We start from the raw sequence: 26,142 nt of genomic DNA on the forward strand, positions 1-26,142 counted from the left end.
GATTTACTGACGTAAATCATCTGTAAATAAGTTCATAATAAAAATGTTAATAAGGAACCGATTGGATACGCTGGAGAGGTCTCAATTTACGCAGGTTAGTTTCTCAATTTAGACGTAACTTACAAATCTACATGCTAACCAGATTAAACCAGAAAAAACTGAAGATACTGGGTTCCGCTCTTTCAATTAGCGGTTTTTTATATTTTATTCTTAATCTGCACATAAAAATAATTCTTAAGGCGACAACAAATTCAAAAATCAATAAATAAATAAAAACCATCAAACGGTTTAAATAAAAACCAGCAAACGTAAAGCGAAAAGTTGCGTGTCTTATTTTATATTTTTGACTTCATTTAATTTAATTGTTTTATAAGATAACTCAATTCTCTATCGCGTAAGGGATTTATTTATTAAAGCGCGTCAGACTGTTAACCTTGAACCTTTGTAGTCGGCTGGAGTGAGTAATATTACATAACTGTGTTCAACAACGGGCGCTGGCCAGACAGCGCGGGAAGGAACTTGTGATCTTAATACGCATTATTAAAACAAATATTCATAATCTATTTTATATGATACGTAGTTTGTTTATTTTGTATAAATAAGGAAAGGAAAAAGACGATTTTCGAGTTTAATATCGCACTCAATAGTCTCTAAAGGGAGGTTAATAAAATCTTGTGTGTGTGTGTGTGTGTGTGTGTGTGTGTGTGTGTGTGTGTGTGTGTGTGTGTGTGTGTGTGTGTGTGTGTGTGTATGTGTGTGTTTTAAACGATGGCAGATTGTCATATGTACGTAATCTTTTTACTACAGAATAAATTAAATATAGATAGGTTTTATTCGTTGAAAAATTTAACGTTTTGTTTTTGAAATAACAAACCTTGAAGAGGTTTCAGAACCGTCTAATTTAGCTCCCGATTCATCGAGGATATTTACTAATGATATGAAACTTTATATATTTTTAAATACGGTTATAAAGAGTTCCTAGACTGTAAAATCATTAAACGTTACTTAATTCCGATCACAGATGGCAGTTAACAGGTTGGAAAGTAACATAGTTAAATAAACCCGATTACTTTTTTATAGTCAAAATTTCTTTTTCTCAGAAAACCATTGAAATTCACCTAAGATAATGCGATTCTAATTGAAAATAAGAATTAAAGCAAACCAAATCGAATGTCTGTAAGAAATCAATCCGTTTGTTTTTTTTTTGTGAAAAAATTATTAATTACATTTAAAAAATACATTTTTAAATATATTATATTAAAAAAAGTTTAAAAATATTTTAATATAAAAACATTAATTAGAAAATTAAAATTAATTATGCAGATTAATAAGAAAATAATAGTAAAAAAAACCTAACAGAATAAAATAAAAAGATGGGTCTGAACTACGGATAGAGCGGAGAAAAAAATTTACTAACTGCGGTAACTTGTACGTGTTGGTGTATGTAAAAGGGAGTGTACAGATAGAATTGATCAGGAAGCGTAATTGCTGTGACTGTATCCGACTATTTCGTCCTTCAACTTGGTTCGGCTACAATTAGTCAAAACAACTGCGTGTGTCAAAATATTTATTACGTTCATGAAAAATTATATTTGTTTATATTATTTATTAGCTGCTTCCATAATATACAGCGATGTAGTAAAAATAAAGAAAACTTAGATTGTAATATTATCTAATATTTTCTTTCTGATAACTTATTAATCTAATATAAGTAGTATTAACGAACGATTAACGTTGTCATGTACAATAAATGATATTTATTTCTTTCCGATCTAATGGTGTTTTTAAAACCGTATCAAATTTTGTTTACTTATACGTTATTTGTTTTCAGTATATATAGTAGTGTTTTACACGAATATAAACGACCATTTAGAGAAGAATTCTACATGTAAATTAGGTAAGTTCTTTCAATAAAATATTTTGTAATAAGCAAAATAGTACACAAATAATGTGATTAATTACAAAAGGTTAACTCATTAGCAGGAATTATGGGAATTTAATGAATTGTTTGGCAAAAATGATTATTTTTAGCTTAGCGAAATATATTTTTATTCTTGTTATTTTAATTTAAATTAAATATGAGATATTTAAAAAAGCCAAATTATTACCCAGAATCAAACCCGAGACCGGCAGATTTAGAAGCCGACGTACTAACAACTATATGACTGATCGATGTTACTTTATAAATAACAGTTAGTCATAAAAAGTATAAATCCAAACGTATATTAACAGTTGCGAAGTCTTATGGTTTAAAGAAAAAATTAACAAGATGTAGACATCTTGTCAATGTGCCTATTTATACAGATTATTACGCACTTACTAGTCTCACAACAGTCTTAGTTTTTAAAATGATAGAATGTTATAAACTTATTTATAAAATAAAATTGCGTTTAAGAATAAAACAGTTACTCAAAACGTTTAATTAACTCGGATTATATTTAAGTTTATAATAATAAAAATAACAAACGGCCAGATAAATGAAATAATGTTGCCTTAGATGTAATAAACAACCCACATTTGTATAATTCTTTTATATTTATAAGAACAAAATATATAACGTTATACTTGATGAACACGCATCAAGTAAACCGTTTGTCGACGTCGAATAACTGCATTTCGTCCGAAAGTTCCCGAGTTTGAATCTCACATACGATCGGCATTTATAATTTAATATAAATTATATTATAATAGACTCGTGTAATTAGTTATTAAAATATGATTTACATTGCAGCGTGAAAGGCACGAGTTAGTAGCGAAGAAGTTCCTCAGAGGGCGCGAGAATTTTCTAACCGCGCGCGCGCGTGTGAGTGAGTGAGGGGGAGTGAATGAGTGAGAGAAATCGTGTGAGGGGGAGTGTTGCGCGCGCGGGTGTGTGTGTGTTGGTGTTGATAGAAAAGAGAAATCATTAATTTCTTACCGAAGAAGAGGTATTGTAGAAATAATTTATTTATAAGACCTAACTTCTCAAGAAGACTGAAAAATGTCCAACCTCCGGCATATTTATTCCTTATAATTCTCTTAAATATTATAAGAAAACAATTAAAGAAATAAATATACCAAATCAAACTTAATTCTAATTTTTATTATATTTTTTATGTACTATCCACTGATTCTATGAAATAAAATTATTTCATAAAGTAACAAAAATTATTTCTCACTTTGAAGGGAGAGTAATCCCATCTACATTTTTTTAAACGTTCATCACCGCATCGAATTTGTAATGTTAATGTTATTACAACTTTTAATTGAGAAAATATCTTATAATAAATTATGGAAAATATTAAAAAAATAATAATTTTATAAAATGTAATCTTTCTCTCTATGTATATATATATAAAATCATTCTGTATACAGAATGATTCAGGAGGAAAAGTACATAATTTGGAAACTGATTCTAGAGCTTAAGATAGGGAAAAAAGTTAATACAAACTCATGTCCGAAAAGGCTTTGTTATTAATTTACGTCTACCTAATTGCTAACGAGTGAGGAATGAAGCCGTTTTCCGTTACACACTTCATTTAGCTAAATAGTACACGTTTTTGCCTAACAATGTACTAACTTACTGAAATGGAAATGGTGTTCAGTAGTACAAATGATATTTTCATTTCTTTCACAACAGGTAAGGTTATATATGCACCATTACTATCAGAGAGAGACAGAAGTTCTTATTAGTGCCATCTATGCCACAGACGGTTAAAATTTATCACAATCATAAGAAAAAATGCAACTAATTAATGTCCTCTTTCTTCAGGAAACGATGTGTTATATACAGTCTCCAGTCTGTGTCGAATGTATAGTAATTAGGCCTGTTGAGTTATTCTACCAAAAGATTATTTCTTTCTTAAACAGCACTTTTACAAAATTAATAACAAATGATATATTTTAATCTTTTTTTTTTCATAAAATGAACAACAATTTTGTAGAAAAAATCGAACTAGAGAGTTCGATTAAAGATTATACATTTTAAGTATGTAAAATTACAATGAATTACTTGTAAAATGCATGTTATTTTTATGAGCAATTCCAGCATAGACTTTTCTTTACATTTTTTACTCATAAATTATTTTATGAATGAAAGAAAAAATCAAGGAAATGTGCAAAAGAGGTTTGACATTTGCTCCAGTAGTAACAGACGAATAAAAATGTACCGCTGCTTCTCTACGTTTTAAGTATTGTATTGGGTTACATGAAAATAGTCTAGTTTCATTAAGGTAGATTTGTTATTTTTTTTAGTAGTACCTTTTTAAATAAAAAGTGAAAATAAATTAAAATATCTAAAAAAAATAATTTTTGTAGTCAATCGTACAATTAAATTATAAAAATGTAGAGGCATGAATGTGACATTTTTTAATAAATTATTTTTCTAGGTTAGAAACTCAATATTATTTTATAAACTAAAAATATTGCTTGGAAATTGAAATCAGTAAAACTAAAAATGAATTTAATTTATCATCTCATCGATGGCAAAGGCGTACTTGTCGATATAAAATCGAAGATCCGAGGGTCGATTCTCGGCTTGGGTACCGGAAAGTGTGTAACGGATTGGTGTCCGACTGACGACTTAAGACCAAAGATTTTTAAATTATCTAAAATATTAATTTTATACTAAAATTAATATTAACATATTAACCGTACTTTCCTTACCTCCGTATATAGTACTTTTAGAGTGTGGAATAAATTTGACTTCCTAGTTAATTATTTATTGCCCGATTAACCTTTAACCCCTTTAACAAAAACGGTTATGCTGTGTTTTTGCGTAGATAAGACATTAGTCATAACAACGATTAGTATTAAATTAGTCTTTACAAATAAAATTTATATGTTTCTAAATAAAATGTTTTTATTATGTTTACAAATTGTATAATCTTATAATCTGTATAGCTTATGTAATCTGTGCGTTTTAGACATATTTTCGAATCCCTATTGAAATGGAAAGCATTAATGAAAATAATATTTTTAATGGCCGGTTTTTGGCTATTGATAATTACTACTCGAACCTAGACGAATTTTCGCAAGATTACTCTTGTTTATCGAAACTGAGTATACTTCATTTAAATATTAGGACTATTCGCGGTCATCGGGATGAATTCTTGATTCACCTAGGTAATAGTAACGTAGATTTGATAGTTCTCACGGAAATAAACATTACGGATAATGAAATAAGTTTAATTAATTTTTATCAGATTAATGGCTATGACTCCTATCACTGTGTCCGGAATATTAGGTCTGGTGGTGGTATTTTAATTCTTTGTCGTAGCACACTCAGTGCTGAAAGAATAATGTTGCATTTGACTGTCTCAAGTTGTGAACTATTATGCATTCAGGTTTCAGTGAAATTGGGCGTTAAGACCGATGATTTTACGATAATATGCTTTTACAGACCGCCAGATTTAAATGTTCATGAATTTTTACATGATCTTGAAAATATTCTTCATAATTGTAATAATAATAATGCGGTCTTAATCGGAGATATGAACATTGATCTTACTAAGGAAAATACTGTAGTTAGTTACTATCAAACCTTATTACATACAACGGGATTCATGTGTTGCATATCTGATATAACGAGGGAGGAAATAAGAGATGGGGTAATTGTTAGATCTTGTATAGATCACATTTTTATTAGAGGCTTTCCTGATACGTTTTTTCTGGAGTAATTGAAACTAAAATTTCTGATCGCTATGTGACAATAGCAGATCTGTTGTACAAGAATTCATCCCGACGATCGATGGATGACAGTCTTGGTTCATTTTACTTAGATAATGCCTTAATTAGATATAAGTTAGATAGCATAAATTATGACACCTTAGGTAATAAGATGGATAATAATCCATCTGCATATGAGAAATTCGTTGATATAATTAATTCTGTGTATAACAGTTCTTTAGTTCGCAGAAATACTGATAGGATTAAAATTCAAAGTAGAAAAAAACTATGGATGACGGATGACATTCTAAATAAAATAAAGTATAGAGACAAACTGTTCAAAAAATGGAAAAAAGCACCAGCTAACCTGGAAATTCGAAAAGATTACATATTATATAGAAATAAAATTAATATTGAAATACGAAAAGCGAAGGAGAAGTATTTTAATGATAAATTTAAAAATTTTCAAAAGAATGATTTAAGGGTAATTTTTGTTGAAAAATTAAACTCAAAAATCAAAAATTGCAAAAAAACCAAATAAGCAAATAATGTACCGTATAAAAAAAAATGATATTAAAAAAGAAAAAGGAAAAAAACAATGGATTTTTATACTCAAGCAAGATGCCTGATTAAAGGATTACTTTGATGAAGTAAATTAAGTGAAACCTCACTCATGCTAAATTGTAAAATCCAGAATTAAACTGAAACTGAAGAAATCAAAATTCTTAATGCATCACACATCCTTTTACAAAAAGATAAGCTAAATTAAGCTTATGGGTTCATACCCCATCGATGAATAAATTCTCTTTTTAATTAAAATAAATTTATCAAAAACAATATTTATCACAACAATAACCATAAGAATTATCATAACAATATCCTCCAACAGAATAATATTCTCATGAATATCTATAGAAATTAATTTAATTTCTTTTCTACCCCTTTTAAAAAAAAGAAATAAAATAAATGAACAATCTATAAAATATTTAATTATTCAAAGAATATCCTCATCAATTATAATAACCTCAATAATTACTAATGCTATCATTAACTGCCCCATTAATGAAAGAATTTTAATAATAATGAGAATTTTAATAAAAATAGGTATAATCCCATTTCACCTATGAGTACCAAGAATTATACAAATAATAAGATGAGAAATATGTATAATAATGATAACTATACAAAAAATCATTCCCACAATTATTGCAACCCAAATAACCAGAATTAAACTAATAATAATATCAATAATTATGGCACCAATCTCAGGAATAAAACAAACATCACTAAAAAAATTAATAGCATACTCATCAATCTCAAATTCACCAGTAATAATCTTTTCATTAATAATTTCAAAACAACAATTTATTCTTCTATTAATTATATACACCATAATCAACTTAACTATAATAAACACGTTCAAAAAAATAATATCAATTTTTTAAACCAAATCAATACTCAAACAAATTTAACAAAAACATCCCTAATAATTTCATCATTATCAATAAGAGGTATACCTCCAACTACAGGATTTTTAATAAAATGAATAATTATAAAATCAACAATTTGTATAGCACCAACAATTCCATTAATTATACTAATTTCATCAATTATATCAACATTCATATACTTAAACATAATAATCCCTACAATAACCAAATCAAATAAATAAAAAATAAAAAAAAAAGAATCAATTATCCCGATTATCTTAAATTTAATAGGAATTTCAATAATAATAATTTTTAAATTAAACTAAAAGAAGGATTTAAGTTAAAAAAACTATTAACCTTCAAAGTTAAAATTATTATTATAAATAAGCCTTAGCAAGTAATGCACCTCTATATTTGCAATATAGAATCATAATTGAATACAAGACAAATAATGAGAGGTTTAAAACCTTAAATAAATTTACAATCTATCACCTAAATCAGCCATCCCATTCTTCATGAATAAATGAATATTTTCAACAAATCATAAAGATATCGGAACTCTTTATTTTATTTTTGGGCTCTGAGCTAGACTACTTGGAACAATAAGAAGAATAATTATCCGATTAGAACTAATACAACCAGCATCAATAATTAAAAATGACCAAATCTATAATACCATCGTAACATCACATGCATTCATTATTATTTTCTTTATGGTTATACCAATTATAATTGGAGGATTTGGAAACTGACTAGTTCCTATAATAATTGTTGCACCAGACATGGCATTCCCACGAATAAATAACATAAGATTTTGATTACTACCACCATCAATCTCACTTTTAATTGCAAGATCAATCGTAGGGTCAGGATCAGGAACAGGATGAACTGTTTACCCCCCTCTCTCAGCCCAAATTGCACATTCAGGACCTTCAGTAGACCTAACTATTTTTTCTCTTCACATTGTAGGATTAAGATCAATCATAGGAGCAATTAATTTTATTTCAACAACAATAAATATACGACCAAAAGGAATAACTATAGAAAAAATACCCCTTTTCTGTTGATCAGTCCTAATTACAGCAGTTTTACTACTAGTATCATTACCAGTATTAGCTGGAGCAATCACAATACTATTAACAGATCGAAACTTTAATACTTCATTTTTTGACCCCACAGGAGGGGGAGACCCAATTTTGTATCAACACTTATTCTGATTCTTTGGACATCCAGAAGTATATATTTTAATTTTACCAGGATTCAGATTAATCTCACATATTATTACAAACGAAAGAGGAAAAATAATAACATTTGGTCATCTAGGAATAATTTATGCAATATTAGCAATTGGTATTTTAGGATTTATTGTATGAGCACACCACATATTTACTGTAGGTATAGATATTGACACACGAGCATACTTTACCTCTGCAACTATAATTATTGCAGTACCAACAGGAATTAAAATCTTTAGATGAATGGCCACTAAACAAGGAATAACAAAAAAAAAAATCACCCCAAATAATTTGATCTATAGGATTCGTATTCCTATTCACTATTGGAGGATTAACAGGAGTAATTCTAGCCAACTCTTCAATTGATGTAATTTTACACGATACATACTATGTTGTAGCCTATTTTCATTACGTATTATCAATAGGAGCAGTATTCGCCATTATAGCAAGAATCATTCACTGATTTCCACTAATAACAGGTATAAGAATAAATAAAAAATGATTAAAAATTCAATTTTCAACCATATTTTTAGGAGTAAACCTAACATTCTTCCCACAACACTTTTTAGACCTAGCGGGAATACCACGACGATATTCAGATTACCCAGACAATTACATGACATGAAACACAATTTCATCAATGGGATCATTAATTTCAATAATCAGAATTATAATATTCATATTCATCATATGAGAAGCCATAGCATTTAAACGAATTACAATCTTTAAAAACAATAAATCATCCTCAATTGAATGATTTTCAATTACACCACCCCCTGAACACTCTTTTAATGAACTACCACTAGTATCTAAGCCATTCTAAGAGTGGCAGAAAATTGCCATGAACTTAAAATTCATTAATAAATTAAAAAAATTTCCTTAGAAATATCATCATGAATAAAATTTAACATAATAAATAGAGCCAGACCAATTATAGAACAACTATTAAATTTCCATGATCACACTATAATAATTCTATTATCTATTACAGTAACAGTAACAATTATAATAGCAACAATAACAAAAAATAAATTATCAAATAATATATTAACAGAAAATCAAATAATAGAAACAATCTGAACAACAATACCAGCAATTATTTTAATTTTTATTGCTATTCCATCAATTAAAACCTTATACCTAATAGAAGAAGTAATTAAACCATCAATTACTATTAAAACAATTGGACATCAATGATACTGATCTTATGAATATTCAGACTCTAAAAAAATAGAATTTGAATCATATATAAAACCACAAAATGACTTATCATCATTTCGACTAATTGAAGTAGATAACCGAATAATTATCCCATTCTCAACACAAATTCGAATAATTGTATCATCATCTGACGTAATCCACTCTTGAACAATTCCATCAATATGAGTAAAAATAGACGCAATCCCAGGACGACTTAACCAAATCAGCCTAATAACTAAAAACCCAGGAGTATTTTTTGGACAATGCTCAGAAATCTGTGGAATAAATCACAGATTTATACCAATCACTATAGAAAGAATTAATATAAAATCATTCATTAAATGAATAAAAACATAAAATTAATAAACATTAAGTTACTGAAAGAAAGTAATGGTCTCTTAAACCAAAATATAGTAAACATCGAATACTCTTAATGAAAGAAGCTAGTTTAAAAAAAACATTTAACTGTCAAATAAAAAATACATTTTATGTGCATCTTGATTCCACAAATATCTCCTATTATATGAAACATCATATTAATAATAACAACAGCCACAATCATAATAAACATAACAAAATTATTCTTTATAACTAACCTAAATACAAATAAAAAAAATAAAAATAAAAAAAAATAAAATTTAATATTAACTGAAAATGATAACTAGACTATTCTCAACATTTGATCCAATAACTAAACTTTTACAAAGAAATTGAATAATTATAATAATAACAACAATAATTCTACCAAAATGATACTGAACCAAAAAATCTCGAATAAATATAATAATAAAAATAATAGAAAAAAAACTAATAAATGAATTTAAATTAATAACTCACCAAAAAGAAATTTTAATCATAGTAATATCAATCTTTATATTTGGTTAATATAACTAACACTTATTATTATTAAGAAACTGTAGTATTAAAATTGAACTCTATAACAGAGTCTAAAAAATATATTTTATAAGAACAATATATATTCCTGGGAATTAGGAAACCTAATTCCCAGGCAGATGTAACACCATTCATCATGTGGATAGAATTCCATTAATGAAAACAACAGTATTTCTGTTGCCCACAAACCAAAATTTCTGGGTGTTTTATTATATAACAAGTTCTCATGAGATGATCAATATGATTTCATTGTAACAAAATCAAGCTGTACTGTTTTGCTCTGAAGCACCATAATAAAATGCTAAGCTTGTCATCATTATTTATTACGCCTACATAATCATGTTAACCTATATTTACAAAATTAAACGTATTAACAACATACCCTTGTGTTTATATTTATGAATGTGCAATCTTTGCAAAACAGAATAGTTGCTTCTTCTTAAAAAATTACACTATCCACAGTTCCATTGTCTTTTAAACAATGACAATGGAACAGTTTTTGTAAAATCAACACAATACTTTGGCTTGTAAGACAGGGCTTTATTATGCTACCATACCCATTTTTAATAAATTGCCAAACCATTTGAAAAAATAGAATTTTCTTCTTCTTTTACTTAATAAAACTTATATTTTTTATTTACACCTTTCACACACATTTACTTTTGCCTCTTCCCCCACCAGTATGTATATGTATATTTTACATATATATATAAAATTCTATTTTGCTATATATATAAAAAAAGAAAATTCTATTTTATTAAGTAATAATAAGGATCGCATAAAACATGCAATTAAAAACAATATCTTTAGTATTCAAGTTGATTGCTTTTTGCATTCACATACTACTGTAGTCAAGATTTTACATTGAGCATACTTTGTTTTCATTCATTTCTTGGTGTGCTTCTTTAATAACTGAATCATATCGTCAGCAGTTCATTGTTTTCTTGAAAATACTTTATCTTTAATAACCCTCCCAAAAAAAGAAATCCATCATTAAGGTAGGAGATCTTTGTGACTGACAAGTGACCCTTGTTGACCTCTCCATCTGTAGGAAATTGTCGGTATATATATAAATATATATAAAATTCTATTTTGCTACATACAAATTTAATTTAATATTTACTTTGTATTGGGTAATGGATTTTTTCTTGATTCTGCATTGATATTTTACTGCAGATAGTTTTTTATATTTATGTTATTTACACTACAGAATTAAAAATGAATATAAAATAAAAAACCCCAAAACTTATGTAAAATAGTTGTATCCCACTGTTCAGAATATTCTAGGAACAGTAACAAATAATAAGGTTAAATTTAGCAGCATATCATAAAAAAAAACTTTGATACCAAATGTTTTGAATAGGCAACCCAAAAATAATAGATTGAAATAGAGAAATGAATTACAAAAATGTACAGTCAACATTCCCATATACAAATTCAGAAGACAAATTAATTAACAAAAAATATACAAAGAAAAATATTCATTTTTAATAAAATGTTTTTGAGTAAATTTTTAACTGTGCAGCATTTTTTTACTTGAAGAAATTTTTGTGTTTCTAAGCAAATTGTTCAGTTTTGTCATTTTAAAAGCGATAAATTAATAGTTAATGAAGTATATTAATGGTGATTTATAATACTAAATGTGAGACATTACATGAAATGCATTTTTAATATTTAAATTTTAAATAGTATAATACACAATCGTTTTAATTATTTTTCAGACAATTTACATTTTATCCATTATCTTTGCATCAATCTATAACTCATTAGAAGAATAAAGGGAGATGGTGACCTAGAGAACAGCTCCAACCATACCTCAAACACTTACTATATCTAGTCTTAAGATTATATACAAAACAGTAATCACCTTGTACTTGCCATGTTACACTATGCAGGTTGGTTACAGATACTGTTTGGCTTGCCAGATATACACCATAATTTCATTTTCATAGGTTAGGAAGAACATGAATAGATCCAGTAAGACCATCAATGGGATTTCCAATTGGTTGAAAATGAATTAGATGATTTATTGTTGTGATGTAAAATTTCAAAATTTATGAAATCCACAGGCAGGGTGCTTTGATATCACAAAGTAGTACGATTTTTTGAAGAACAAATTAATCGCAATTGGTTAGGTAAGATTGCTTTATTTTCTGAAATCTATATTTTTCTTACAAAGCAAGATTTTTAGTTAGCATTTTCTGATATTAAGTGGTATTTACAATATTGATTTAACCCTGGGAATTTGTTTTTACTGCCTGAGCAAAGCTTTCAATTTGGTAGAGCATACAATTTTATTAATTAAAAAACTTGAACACTGTGGTTTCTCGCTCTTCTGGGATCAATCTATTTTGGAAAATCGGAAACTGTTAGGCAAAATTAGATTTAAGAATGATAACATTTTGATGGCTGCCTCAAAGTTAAAATGAGGAAAAGCGTCCTCTTTTATAAAGTAATTTATCTTAAAATTTAAATAAAGAAAGGGTTACGGTAATAACATAAATCTAAAAAATTTTTATCCCAGGAACTTATTGTTTATTTAAGTTGCCGAGCTGTCAAGTAAAACTCATCCTGTAACATAACCCCGATGCTGTATAACCTCTTAACCTTAAAGTGAGAAGTAGGAAATTGCAGAAATCAAAAATCTAATACAGAATAACCTAATTAATAATCAATATTGCCATATATATATTTATTTTCCTTCTAAAATTTCTACGGAGAAAACAATCGGTCTTGAAAAGATAAAATTAACTATTTTATGAAATAAAGTCCAGTTTACATTAAACGTGCCTTAACGGAACTACAGTATATGACACTTACTTCTTCATTACCTAAAACTCTCTTTGCAGATTGCTTAAAAACATTTACAAGACGGCTACCTAAGACAACATTTTTCCATGAAATTCACAATCTTACAAATACAGTATCTGTTAACTAATTATGGGAAATTCGAGAACGAGTCGTTCCTTCGATTAGATTCTCTATTCTGAACGAAATAATCGAGATACGATTCTCAACAATCAACTGAATAGACGATGGGAAACCAAATCCTTCTCAGTTTCGATTCGATTCATAGCAACCTTTCTTATGCTTATTTTGAGGTGAGGATCCTCTTACCATACCAAATTCTAGCTCGCTTTGTTTACTTTATATCCTTTCACATGACTTATAACTTATTGCATCACCACTACTAATGTTTATTAAACATTCGGCAAATTTATCACTGCTTGATAAGATATTTTCATTAATTGTGCTATTTAACTGAATTAATCTTAAAAAAATTAAATTATATCTGTAAGCCCCAAAACACATTTTATATGTTTAATCACTAACTACAAACGAAACGACAGCCAATTAATTTATATATCATTATTATCATTATTATTATTATTATTATTATATATATATATAGATAATTTCAACTCGTGAAAAGTATTTTATATCTAGAAAATTTATCTTAATCTAATTTCACTATATGTATACATGACATAAATTATTGAACTGACATCAATATCAAATTATATATGACAAAATCAATAATTTAAAATAATATAGTTTGTACCATACCTTATTTTTGAGCGAGCCATTCATTCCGTCTATTTTTTTCTTTCTTGTACGAAGTAAAGAAAGTTTTGTGATAGCGAAAAATTTCGGTTTTCAGATTTCAACGGAAATATCCATTTTGTCCATCTCTGAATCCATTTTTACTAATTTCGGCATGACGTCTGTACGTACGTACGTATGTATCTCGCTTAACTCAAAAATGATTAGAAATTTTGGATTTACGACTTACAACATTTGGATTTAGAAACATCTAGTTGTGCAAGTCCCTTTTTGATTGCAATTGACTGAACCAAGTGTCCAAAAAGAGTGCAAAATCTGGAAAAAAATTGGATTTTGGACTTTTTCTGCATTAATAAGAGCTCATTTAGAGCTTTTCAACGATATATCATAAGTGGTATTTATTTTCATTGGTTCCAGACTTAGAGCCAAACAAAATTTCAATTAATGAAATATTTGAATCAAGGGGAAGGCACATCGGTTCAAATCAGACTACATCTCCTTTTTTTTTTTAATTTAACTATATTGATTTATTAATAATTAATTATAAACCTCTGTTTGTAAAAAAAAATTACAATAAATAACAATTCAATAACAATAAAAAAAAATAAGAAAAAATATAAGAAGTTATTAATGAAATAAAATTTAGTGTACTTTTCATTAAAAAAAATATGTATATGTAATTTAGTGGGGTACAAGGTCAGGCATACAGTCTTGTGGTTTCCACTAGATTTTACTAATGCACGCAAAGTTACTATTACTACACAACACACACACAAACATTTTGTTTTTAAAAATCTTTGGTTCTATTATAAAAAAAAAATAATGAAAACTAATAGTAAAAATTAAAATAATCAATTAATACTTTTCAAATAAACTTTACAGTATTTTACATTTTTTTCATGTAGAAATATAATTTTTTGAAATTCTTTGAAGTAAGACTACTTCGCCTTTTAGTTATTAACTGTCTCACATTTGAAAAAAATCCTTCACAGGGAACAGAGGTTGCAGGAATGCAAAGTCTTGTATAATTTTGAATAATCTTGGATAAATTAACTTTTTTCTTTTCACCAACTGAAAGGATTTTGTGTTCTTGAGTTGAGCAGTCTATTTATACATTTACCTAGCTCTAAAATTCCTACTACTGTTAGTTTTGAATTAGTTAAAATTGGCGTTACTTTTTTATCAAAATCTTCCATGCAGTTGAAACTCAAGGTTCAATAATTTCTTGTTAGCTTTCAAACCTATCGCCTTGTTTGATCTGAATGCTTCGAACTTTCTGTGAATTGTATAATAAAACAAAAAAAAATATTTTAAACAGTTATCAATTATCTTCAGTGACTGATCAAATTTTTACTAATACGCGCAAAGTTACTAACGCAGACAAACACAAACATTTTGTTTTTTAAAATCTAAGGATTTTGTGTTCTTGAAATGAGCAGTTCATTTATATATTTACCAAGCTCTAAAATTCTTACAACAGTAGTTGGTTTTGAATTAGTTAAAATTGGCGTTACTTTTTTATTAAAATCTTCCCATGCAGTTGAAATTGCAGGGTTCAATAATTTCTTGTTAGCTTTCAAACCTATCGCCTTGTACGATTTGAATACTTCAAACTTTCTGTGTATTATATAATAAAACATATAAAAAATATAATTATTTTAAACAGTTATCAATTATCTTCAGTGACTGGTGTACTGTTGTTAAGTGTGTGTGATTTGAGTTGTCTTTTCATTTATTACATCATTTTATATTTATGTTCCATAATTTTCAAGAGTGTTAAGATGTGTTTTTTGTATACATCTAAAATATCAAGGTTGTTATCAATGTTAACAGATTTGTGACATCAATAATATACTAATAGTTTACATTATGAAGATTTTTTGGGCAACATTTGTAATATGCATCAATCTTATCTAATTAAAAGAAAACTGCCAGCAGTAACATCAGTTGATGGAAGAGGAAAAACAGCACCACCTGGTAGTTACAAAGACTACTGAAAATGTTTTGATGGTTCAGTATATCATTACAAAAGTTTTAATTCCAAATTGACGTTATTACTGATCGTCTTACACAAGAACCTAACAAAAATTTAATAATAAGTTATAAATTTAATAAGTAAAATATTGCAGTACTCATATAAATTAATATGCAATTTTCATTATTTTAGTATTTTTACAGTTAAATATGCAATAACAGAATTATTTCAATCATGACTGAGGATGCGGGATCCTTGAAAGTACTTTCATGGAAAAATTAAAGTAAGCTATGTCTTATCTTAATATTCTGTACTTTAATAGAATTTAAATATAATTTAACTTACAAAGGACTAATATGAATCTTAAAAAATATTAATTTCAATAAAATAATATATATATTATTTTATATATATATGCATACACACTCGCACGCATGCAGGCAGGCTATCATCCTCTGAAGTAATATCTTACGGTGGTTCCAGAAGCTAAACAGTAAAACGAGAGATGGTTGGACTGAGGAAGGGTTACATAACAACCGTGTCTAGCAACCAGATGCTGGCCAGACAGCACGCAAGGAACTTTTATCGTCATCATGCACTACTAAAACAAATATTCATAATCTATCTTAAATAATATATTAAATTGAATTGACAACATATTATAACATATCCATATTATAATAACATATCCAGTTATTTTTTTCTCTTTAATTATGAAATGAATTTTTAGGGTGTAAAAATATTGAGCTTGACTGGAATTCGAAGCCAGAACCCTTTTGCAACATACTTTTATTTTCAAACGGTTTTTTTAAACACAAATTGTTTAATTTATTCGTATTTTAACTAAAATAATGATTAAGTATTTCCATTAAAATAAGTACCGTCTAATTTGAAAATAATATTTGCAGAAGGGTCGATTATCCGGAAAAACCGGAGTATCGTGGTACTTACTATATTATACCATATTCCTCTATAGCAATTTTAAGCTTTCTATCTACTCGCGCACGCATACACACAGTATGATTTATAAACATTTTTCTTTAAAAAAGTTTAAGATTTGTGTAAAGTAACTTTCAGATATTTCCTTCAAAATAGGTGTAGCAATTTTGGAATGAACCATCGCTTGTCCAAGTGTTACTTCATCATAAATAACGCTTTGAAATTATGTATGTTTATGATATATAACTATACATACACCAATTGTAAGCAATGGTAGATTGTAATTAGTAAAAAATTCATTTAATTTCAATTAATTAAAATTAAAAAATTCATTTTTAAATGCGTTCAGAGAATGGAAAAAGCGTAATTGCTGTGAGTACATCTATCTCGTCCTCCACTTGGTTCGCGCCGCGAATTCGTCAAAACAACTGATGTATCAAAATGTGTTACGTTGATGAAAAATTACATTTGTTTATAATAATATTAGTTGCTTTCATTATATAAAGTGATCTTGTGAAAATAAACAAAACTTACATAGTATATTATCTAATTCTGTATTTTCTTTCTGATAACTAATATTAGTGTTATTATTGAATATCGTTGTCATGTAGGGTAAATAGTATTTATTTGTCTATGATCTCTTGTGGCGTTTTTAAAACCGCATCAAATTTTGTTTACTTGATTATTTGTGTTTAACCTATTCTGTCTGTTAGGAGTATTTTATACGAATTTAAACAACCGTCTAGAAAAGAATTCTACATGTAAACTAGGTAAGTTCTTTCAGTAATTTTTACATTAAGAAAAACTATTTTACATTAAGAAAAATAGTACACAATTAAATAATGTGTAATAATTAAATAATGTGTAACATAATTCCTGAAGGAAATGAAAGTGGAAATTCAGTGTTCACAGGGAAGCTTGAAATATTTTTTTTGTTGCGGCTGTTTTTCTTATTATGTGTTTCACTGCTGATAGATGGACTGGATTTTTATTTATTCAGTCTCTTCATTGATCCTGAATCCATCATTCCTCCCCAGGAGTGTCTAGTGGTAGTGGTAGTATGTATTAGGAAAACTGAAACTGTTAATAATGTTGATGTCTTTTAACAGAGTGCTTTAGAGTAACAGTATTTAAAATAACACAGAATTTAAAATAATATGCAAAAGAGGAGATGTTAAGGGAATGAAAAAGATTTATTGTATTCCAGAAGATGAAGGAAAAGTAATAATAAGAATTGTAAGAATAAAAAAAGTATATAAGAAATAAAACAAATTGGGCTTTACAATTACAATTACCAAACATAAACTAAAAATTAGCAAGATAATGAACATAAACAAAATTACTGTGAATAAGTTTTCACACATAAATAATAAAATATGAGGGAAATTTATAGTAATTAATGGACATTGAAAGATATCACTTATATTTTTTATATTCATCACCTTCCTCACATTTCCCCAACAGTTGAAGTCTGTTACATATCAAAATCCCATTTTGATTTATAAAAATATTTTTGACAAAGTGAAAAATGTAATGGAAAATCATTTCTCTCTTTTCCTAGTATGCCTGATGTTGGATGCTCATTCTCAGAGATGTTTGTACATTACTAATTTATATGAATAATTTGGGATTCATGTAAGGTCACTTATAATCAATGTGATTATTTATTCATCTTCCAAGCAACAGCAGTTTTATACTCACTTACAGACAGTGATAACTGAATTTTATAGTGAATAAAAAATACCAAGCCTTTCTAGAATTTAAATTTTCTGCCAGCCATTCTGGCAAACTAACAGGTATTAAGTTATGGCAGCTAATGGACACCCTCAGTGAAGAAGAATTTATTTAACTACAGATGTATGAGCAGAAATTTAGTGGAAAAAATTTCTGTTGATATTTATAAACCAACATTAAAAACCTTATATGATGAATTATTATAGAGTTTACATTATTCTCTACATATTATTACAAATTAGATAATGAGATGGTTATTAAAAATGTGTCAAGTCTAAACATACAGACCGAGCAGGATATGGTTTCTTTAATAATTATTTAACCTGGTTGCAAAAAGCAAAGGTTATTTGGATAATCAAAATTCACAAAAAAATCTATCAAATAATATTTCTATTTTACTCCACAGTTAAATTAATTTCATACCTCTTGAAACAGTAAGATAATTCTTACATCAACTAAGTTAATTAAATTAGCGAATTAAAAATTAGTTATCATTATACAGAATGTACACACTATACTTTATTATTTATTTTTGGATAAAGAACTTAAAATCTTTAGTTGTGTAACCACCAACAGGGTTAGAAGTTTCATAAGGACCATCATATTACAATTTTACTGTGTAACCATTTAATTCTTGTCACATTGAGTTCATTAATGGGGATTTTCCTGTTGTGCAGGACCCTCTGAAGTCATCTGTATATCCGTATCTACAGATCAAACCGTGACACTTCCAAATCCTTCTTTTAACCAAGCCATTTACAAATGAAAAAATAATTAGTAATAGTTATTTATACCTTAAAAAGTCTGCATCTTGTAAGAATCTGTAGCAGTTGTTGCTGTTTACTGCCACAATAAACAGCTTAATAATTTTACATGTTGACTGCCAACTCTGTAGGATTTATGAAGCCTCCTGTGTGTTCTTAAATTCTGAGTCTGTTGTGTATATAGTTTCACTATTGTTTAAAACATTCTTTCATTCAATTGTCATCCGTTTAGCATGTTTATTTTATTTTAAATACACACAATATGAAATTTACTTCATTACCAAAAGTTGGACTAAGAGATTTTTATTTTTGTAGTATAATAATTTGTTCAGTTAGGATTTTTGAGATAACTCAGCCGATAATTTTTTTCTTTCATTTAACTATTTTTAGTGTAAGGTGATACACAACAGGCATTGATTTACAAATAACTTATACAGTACACTGCTATTGAAAAAAAATCATAAAATCTGTTTTATTAACAGGACACACAAATACAGACATTTGACTACCTCTATTATAACCACTGCATTGTGCAAACTGTGATTATTAGTTTGCAGTATCATTATAACAACATATATATTTTACGAGTATAAGCAACTTTACCCATCATGCCTCATAAAGGTATTTAGGTTCTTTATAGACTGTTGATGTATGTCTTTTTGTCATACCATTATGAATCTTGAAGTACAAAACTCTCATTTTCCATTTGCTGAGCAAACATTCTTTATTCAACAACAAACTTGTTCATTAATATTTTTAAGCGAATGGACAAGTGACTTGCAAAAATTAAAATCATACAGTATTTGAATCTTTGAGCATGAGCCTGCAGTCACAAATTAAGTTTTTATATGGAAAAATTATTATTGAAATATCTTTAATCAAATGCATGTTAGTATTATTAGTTTTAGTACTTAGAAAACATTTTACAGTTTGGTTAATTTCTATATTTTTCCATTCCAAATCTAACTGCACACATTCATTGAAATGTTTTCCTACTTGCATAAATTTAACTTTCTGTACAGGGTTAAAACAAAATGTAACCCATTAATCTATACAAAATTTTTCATATTTAAAATTACAGAATGATTTTTCATAAAAACTACAGATTTATGATTTCTGTATATGCCATGGAAATGGCACACAGCAAGGTATAGTTATACTCTGCTCCACCTATGCTTAGGATATTCACTATTGATTTTTCATACTTGTAAGCATTAATTTAACATGTCTTGCATATTTTTTATGTATGCAATTTTCATGCATTGCAAGTCGCCATTGTGCAGTATTTGCATTTTCACTGAGATGTTACAGTACCCCTGTGTGTGTTATTTAGCTGTTATGAGCTTTACAAATCTTCAACTGTACCATTCCTATACGTCTGGTATTGCACCAAAGTGATGGTAAATTTGACATCTTTTTACCAATAAATAGCTGGTGTCTGTACCGCACAGAAGGGAGATCGACGAGAGTATAGGATGCCTACAGTATATGCTTGTAGAGGAAGTAAGTAAGTCAACTTGTTAACATACTTCATATCAGATATTTAAAATCAGAAAAAATAAGGCAAAGAAAGTTAAAAATATAAGGTGGTTCTGTTCAATGTAGTTCAATGTAAAAAACAGCATTGTTTCTGCAATGAAAAACCTTTAGTTCTACAAAGACTACACACAAGATAAACGTGCAAAATGAATTTAAAGTTTAGTATTTCAACTTATTCCTTCATTCTTTATTATAAATAATTTTTATTATAAATCGAGTACAAAAATAATATAATAAAAAAACAATTCACATTTTGTGCATTTCTTTACTATACATTCGAATGACTGTAATTTGGTAATTAGTCATTCGATTAGGATGGTTTTAAACATTTCGATGGATTACAAGATTTTTAATACAAATAATGTTTTAATGAAAGGAGAATATGTATTAGACTGAACAAGTTAATAAGCCTGCAGATCTGCCTTTTACAGATATTACATTTTTAAAGACGACAAATACAAACAAGATATTAAATTAAATATTAATAAGATATATTGTTTAACTATGTACTAAAAAGGTTAAGCTTTTTACGATATATGATGTCAATTTAGTACCGCCACTAATTGGCCTGAAGGAGGAACAGAATTATTACAGGAGGTCTTTGGAAGAATAATTTCCTTAAAGTTTGAAAGTGAATTGTCAATTATTTTTAGTATCATTAAAGCAACAAATCTTTAGAAAGTATTTGATAATATAAAGTTGTATTAATATTAATAATTTTTAGGAAAATGGTGTTAAAGATATGGGAGGGGAAGAGTTTACAATCGGAAAATGTTTTCCTTCATCAATTCTCTTTTGAATGAAATAGTCATCTGGTAATATGCAATAAAATAAAATACCATCAAAAATATCTGATTTTAGAGGAAAAAGAGTTATTTATAATTTATAAAAGAATCAGGTAGCTATGATGTGTGAAGAAAATGATGAGACAAATTCCAAAATAAAAAACAAGGATTCACTGTGTGATTGCTGCTTTTCATTTTTTTGCACAGAAGAAGTAATTAAGGATCTCAAAAATAAGAATAATAAACAAGGGATGGTAAATTTACATTTTAATGGCTGACTTTAAAAAACCACATAAAAAAAGTAAATAATTTTCAGTTTTTTTTAATTTCCACAAGATTAGCATTTTTTTTACAAAAATGCTGCCATATTATAAAAATAGAATTTTTTTTCGTGAAACACACAGGTGAAAAAACTGTAACTTAACGAAAATAAGATAAGGAATTTGACAAACATAATGAAACTACTGTGTGATCAAGAATTAAAGTTAATTTAAATTAAGATTACGGGTACTTCTTACACTACCCAGCAGGCAGTTAAAGAACCTAGGTGTAGAAAAAGAAATGTTTTTGAAACAATGTACAATAAGGCCTTGGAACAGTAACATTTTCTGTAAAAATCTGCTTAGTTGTTATATAGCAGCTATCACCTCCCTGATGTTACCACTTCATTTGTAAAAGGTTAGAAGACCTTATAAACAAACAGATCTAATGCAAAATACAGATATTTACTCAAAAAAGGGGAAAGAATGTTTTCCTACTCGCACCACACATTACCTGCACAATAGCATTTTGCAAAATTATAATCAGATGAAGATAGCCAATAAGTTGATTCCCAGCAATGCAATCCATATTTTAATTTTGAATGAACTATAGCAGATTTGAAAAATATCAGAAAAAACTAACATTTTTAAAGCGTGTAAAACTAACATCTCTTCAAAATTCGTACACATTTATGTAAATTCCTTGATAATTTGCCATCCATCAACTAAGTATTTAATAGAATTCACCCAAGATATGACCGAAAAGTGTTATGGCATTATAACTGAATACAAGCATAATCAACATTCTGGTATATTAATGGAGAGCTGATAAAGAAGCACATGATAAAGAAAAAATTATATATTAGATATTTGATATTTAATGTATTCCAGATCAGTCTGCAACCTATCAATATTCTTAAATGAATTACTAGAGCAACATCAGCATAAGATATATAGCTTTCTCTTACTGTAAAATTTATGTGAAATAGGTTATTAATATAAACTATAAAATAGAATAGGTCCTTAATAACCGGGTCCTGGGGATTATACTATTCACCAAAAGATTATTACTCACACAATCACCTACAATTATGCATTTACTTTTGTCTTGCATATAATACACAAACCATTTCAAAGCTAGACTTCTAATTTCAGTACTATACATTTTAAATAAAGGCAAATTTGATGACAAACTGTACTAATGCTTTATAAATATCAAGAAATAATACAGAAACATGCATTGTAAAAACAAAACACACCCTCCTGAGTCCCCAATTACACGAGTAAATTTTTGGATAAAAACTAACCAACATTTTTTAATTCCTTTCTCTAGAAATTAAAAAAAAAAAACAAAGTAAAATGGGCCGATAGTTGCCAACCACATCTACAGAGCCTGATTTATGAACAGGAAAAATTTCTGCAGATTTCAGAATGGAGGGAAATTTACCCACCGCAAGACTACTATTGTTTATAGTAGATAAGATAGGAATTACTTGAACAGAGATTTCCTTAACGCAAACAGAATAAATCTTATCGGTACCTGATTTTAAGAGACTATACATACACACACCAAGCTCATAATAACTACTAGTATTTAAACAATGCAAAAATTAGTGATCATGATAATTCTGCATCATTCTATCATTCACAGTACCAGCGCTACTGATAACTTTATTAGGTACTTCAACAAAGTATTCATAAAACAAATATTAACAAATTTCACCTTCATCAGAAACATTACCATTTATCAACATTTTTGATAGTTTATTTGTAATAGTAGGCATACCAGTATAATGATTTATAATTCTCCACTATCTTTTAGTAGGTAATTCCCTCATTTGTAAATATTGTTTTTTGCTGCCATAATCCACACATCTATTTTTTTTCTTATTTGATCCCTGGCCATACAATCTATAATTGAATTTGAAATTAACTAGAATAAAGTAGATTTGGTGAACAACATCTAATGGAAAAAACTTCCTTATATGAAACTGTGAATACGCAAATCCCATGAATTTAAAACCTATCAATCCAAGTATTTAATAAAATGCACCTGATATATAACTTAATAATTGCATTGTATGTAAGCACAGTCACCATTATTTTATATTAATGGAACTAATAAGCTGCAAGCAGATGATAAAGTTAAAAGTATATTTTTTTATTTTTAAAGCATTATGAACTAATTTAATGATCTAAAACTGTAAGCCTAAATTATCCAGATCACTCTGCATTACAGTTTGCAACCTATCAATTGTTATTAATATACTAGAGCAGTATCAATAAAAGTTATAACTTTACCATAAAATTTATGGGAAAGTAGGAAATTAATAAAAATTATAAATAGAGTGGATCCAAGAATCATATTCATTAACAATATTAACAATTTTATCTTTATCAGAAAAAACATTTACATATATTTTTGATATTTTTTTATTTAGTAGTAGGCATACTGTTTTTTTTTTAATTCTCCACTGATTCTTTGCAGGTAATTCCCTCATATTTCTAAAATTTTTTTTTAGCTGCCATAATCCACCCATCTATCTTTTTCTTAAACTTAATGTATTCAGTCTTAGTTTTGTGGCTGTGAGAATTTTTATGCCATATCTTATACAACCCGTCTCTTTGAAAAATGGTAATGTGCAGCCCAACATTATCCATGACTTAAAATAAATAAAGATATTTTGATTGATTAATACAACCTAATATAATTTAAAAAGTTATTAAACTGTAAATCAACATCATTATCAAGAATTTCCCTCCAGTTATGTTCATATAAATATTAACTTAATCCAGGACCTCTTTAAAATCTTTAACAAATTATTTTGGGTTCTGTCTTTATTAACAGCTACGACAAAAGCCTTATGATCATTAAACTGTGTGAGAGTGACAGCACTACAAGCACTGTGTATTAATATAAAATTGATCGAAAATGTGATCAATACAGGATGGCCTATCACACCCTCAGTAACTCTCGTACCAGCATTAAGTAAGGAGTGGTAGCCATTCATACTAAGTATTTCTAGATATTGTCCACCTTTACTGTTTTATTCTTTCATTAATATTTATGTTAATATCTCCTATTGAAAAAATATTGCGTGTTGGAATGGTAGGAAGAAGATTTTCAAGGCCTTTCAAAATCAGTCTTATTTTGCTTATTCCAGCTACAGATATCGAGAATGTAGAATACTGTTTTAACCTACTATTCTTCTCCTTTCAGAATACGTCCCAGCCAGTTAGCTCTGTTATTTTGAATATTTTTCTGATTAAGCTTCTATTCTTGTGAGCAATTCGTTTATTAAATCTTCATTTTCCAGTCCATCTATTCATTTAATCTCCATTCTCCTCCTTACAGATACTCTAGCCCCTTTTTTCCCATTCCCCTAGTGTCCACGTTTCATATGTATATGGCAGTATATACATGAGACACTTCATCGACTCCACTACATACTATCTCTTTCTGTTAAGTGTTCCCTTACCTATTATTATTCTTGTTTTTATTTTGTTTTCACTTTTGCAATGTTTTGTTGACATCATACCTATAATTAAATATCAATATTGATTTACTTGTTCAGCTGTGTTTTTATTGTAGATATTCATGGGCTTATATTTCCTAACCTCACTACTTTTGTTTTGTTAACATCATTGTCACTATTCTGCAATAACTTATTCTACTTTTGCATATCATGTGCTTCATGTAGAATATTATATTAATACTACTGTCGCTCATATCAATCATAAATCTTTCGTACCCAAAACTTGTAATGCTTTAAATTAAGTTTTTAAAGTAGATAAAAGATTTATTTTCTTAAATGTTTAATCATTCTTCACAATCAGTTGAAAATTATGTGGATTTAAACAAAATAGTAAATTCAATAAAAACCTTACATTAATACTTATATTATTATAAATATATAACGATTCAAAATAATATTTCATTATAAAGGTATTTGTAAATTTAATAAAACAGATTATTTTGTGTTGTCAACAATAAAATCTAATTTATATTTATTGTTAATGAATAGAAGACATTTAAAATCTCCATAATAGTTTTTCTTTAAACCCAGTAGCGGCTCACATATAGGCACTGTTAAACTGCAGCATCCCCTATTTCCACTTTATATGATCGATAACAATTGATATGAGTCCTTTTTTTTTTAATTCTTTCTTTACACTT

The 26,142-nt window shown here is 27.8% G+C and overlaps 1 long non-coding RNA gene and 2 pseudogenes across 3 annotated transcripts; all 3 read left to right on the plus strand.

Moving 5' to 3' along the window:
• Positions 1-1,384: 1,384 nt before the first annotated feature.
• Positions 1,385-17,653, plus strand: LOC142327688 (uncharacterized). Of its 3 annotated transcripts, none has more exons than XR_012757064.1 (3): positions 1,385-1,897; positions 12,358-12,540; positions 17,597-17,653. It is a non-coding gene; the product is annotated as an uncharacterized LOC142327688 (long non-coding RNA). The 3 variants fall into 3 exon arrangements; XR_012757063.1 differs by lacking the exon at positions 17,597-17,653 and adding an exon at positions 16,137-16,385; XR_012757065.1 differs by lacking the exon at positions 17,597-17,653 and adding an exon at positions 16,148-16,385.
• Positions 7,607-8,624, plus strand: LOC142327803 (cytochrome c oxidase subunit 1-like; annotated as a pseudogene).
• Positions 9,215-10,086, plus strand: LOC142327838 (cytochrome c oxidase subunit 2-like; annotated as a pseudogene).
• Positions 17,654-26,142: the final 8,489 nt, after the last annotated feature.

The sequence above is a fragment of the Lycorma delicatula genome, chromosome 7 (genome assembly GCF_047948215.1).
Source record: "Lycorma delicatula isolate Av1 chromosome 7, ASM4794821v1, whole genome shotgun sequence".
In the NCBI taxonomy this organism is placed as follows: Eukaryota; Metazoa; Arthropoda; class Insecta; order Hemiptera; family Fulgoridae; genus Lycorma; species Lycorma delicatula.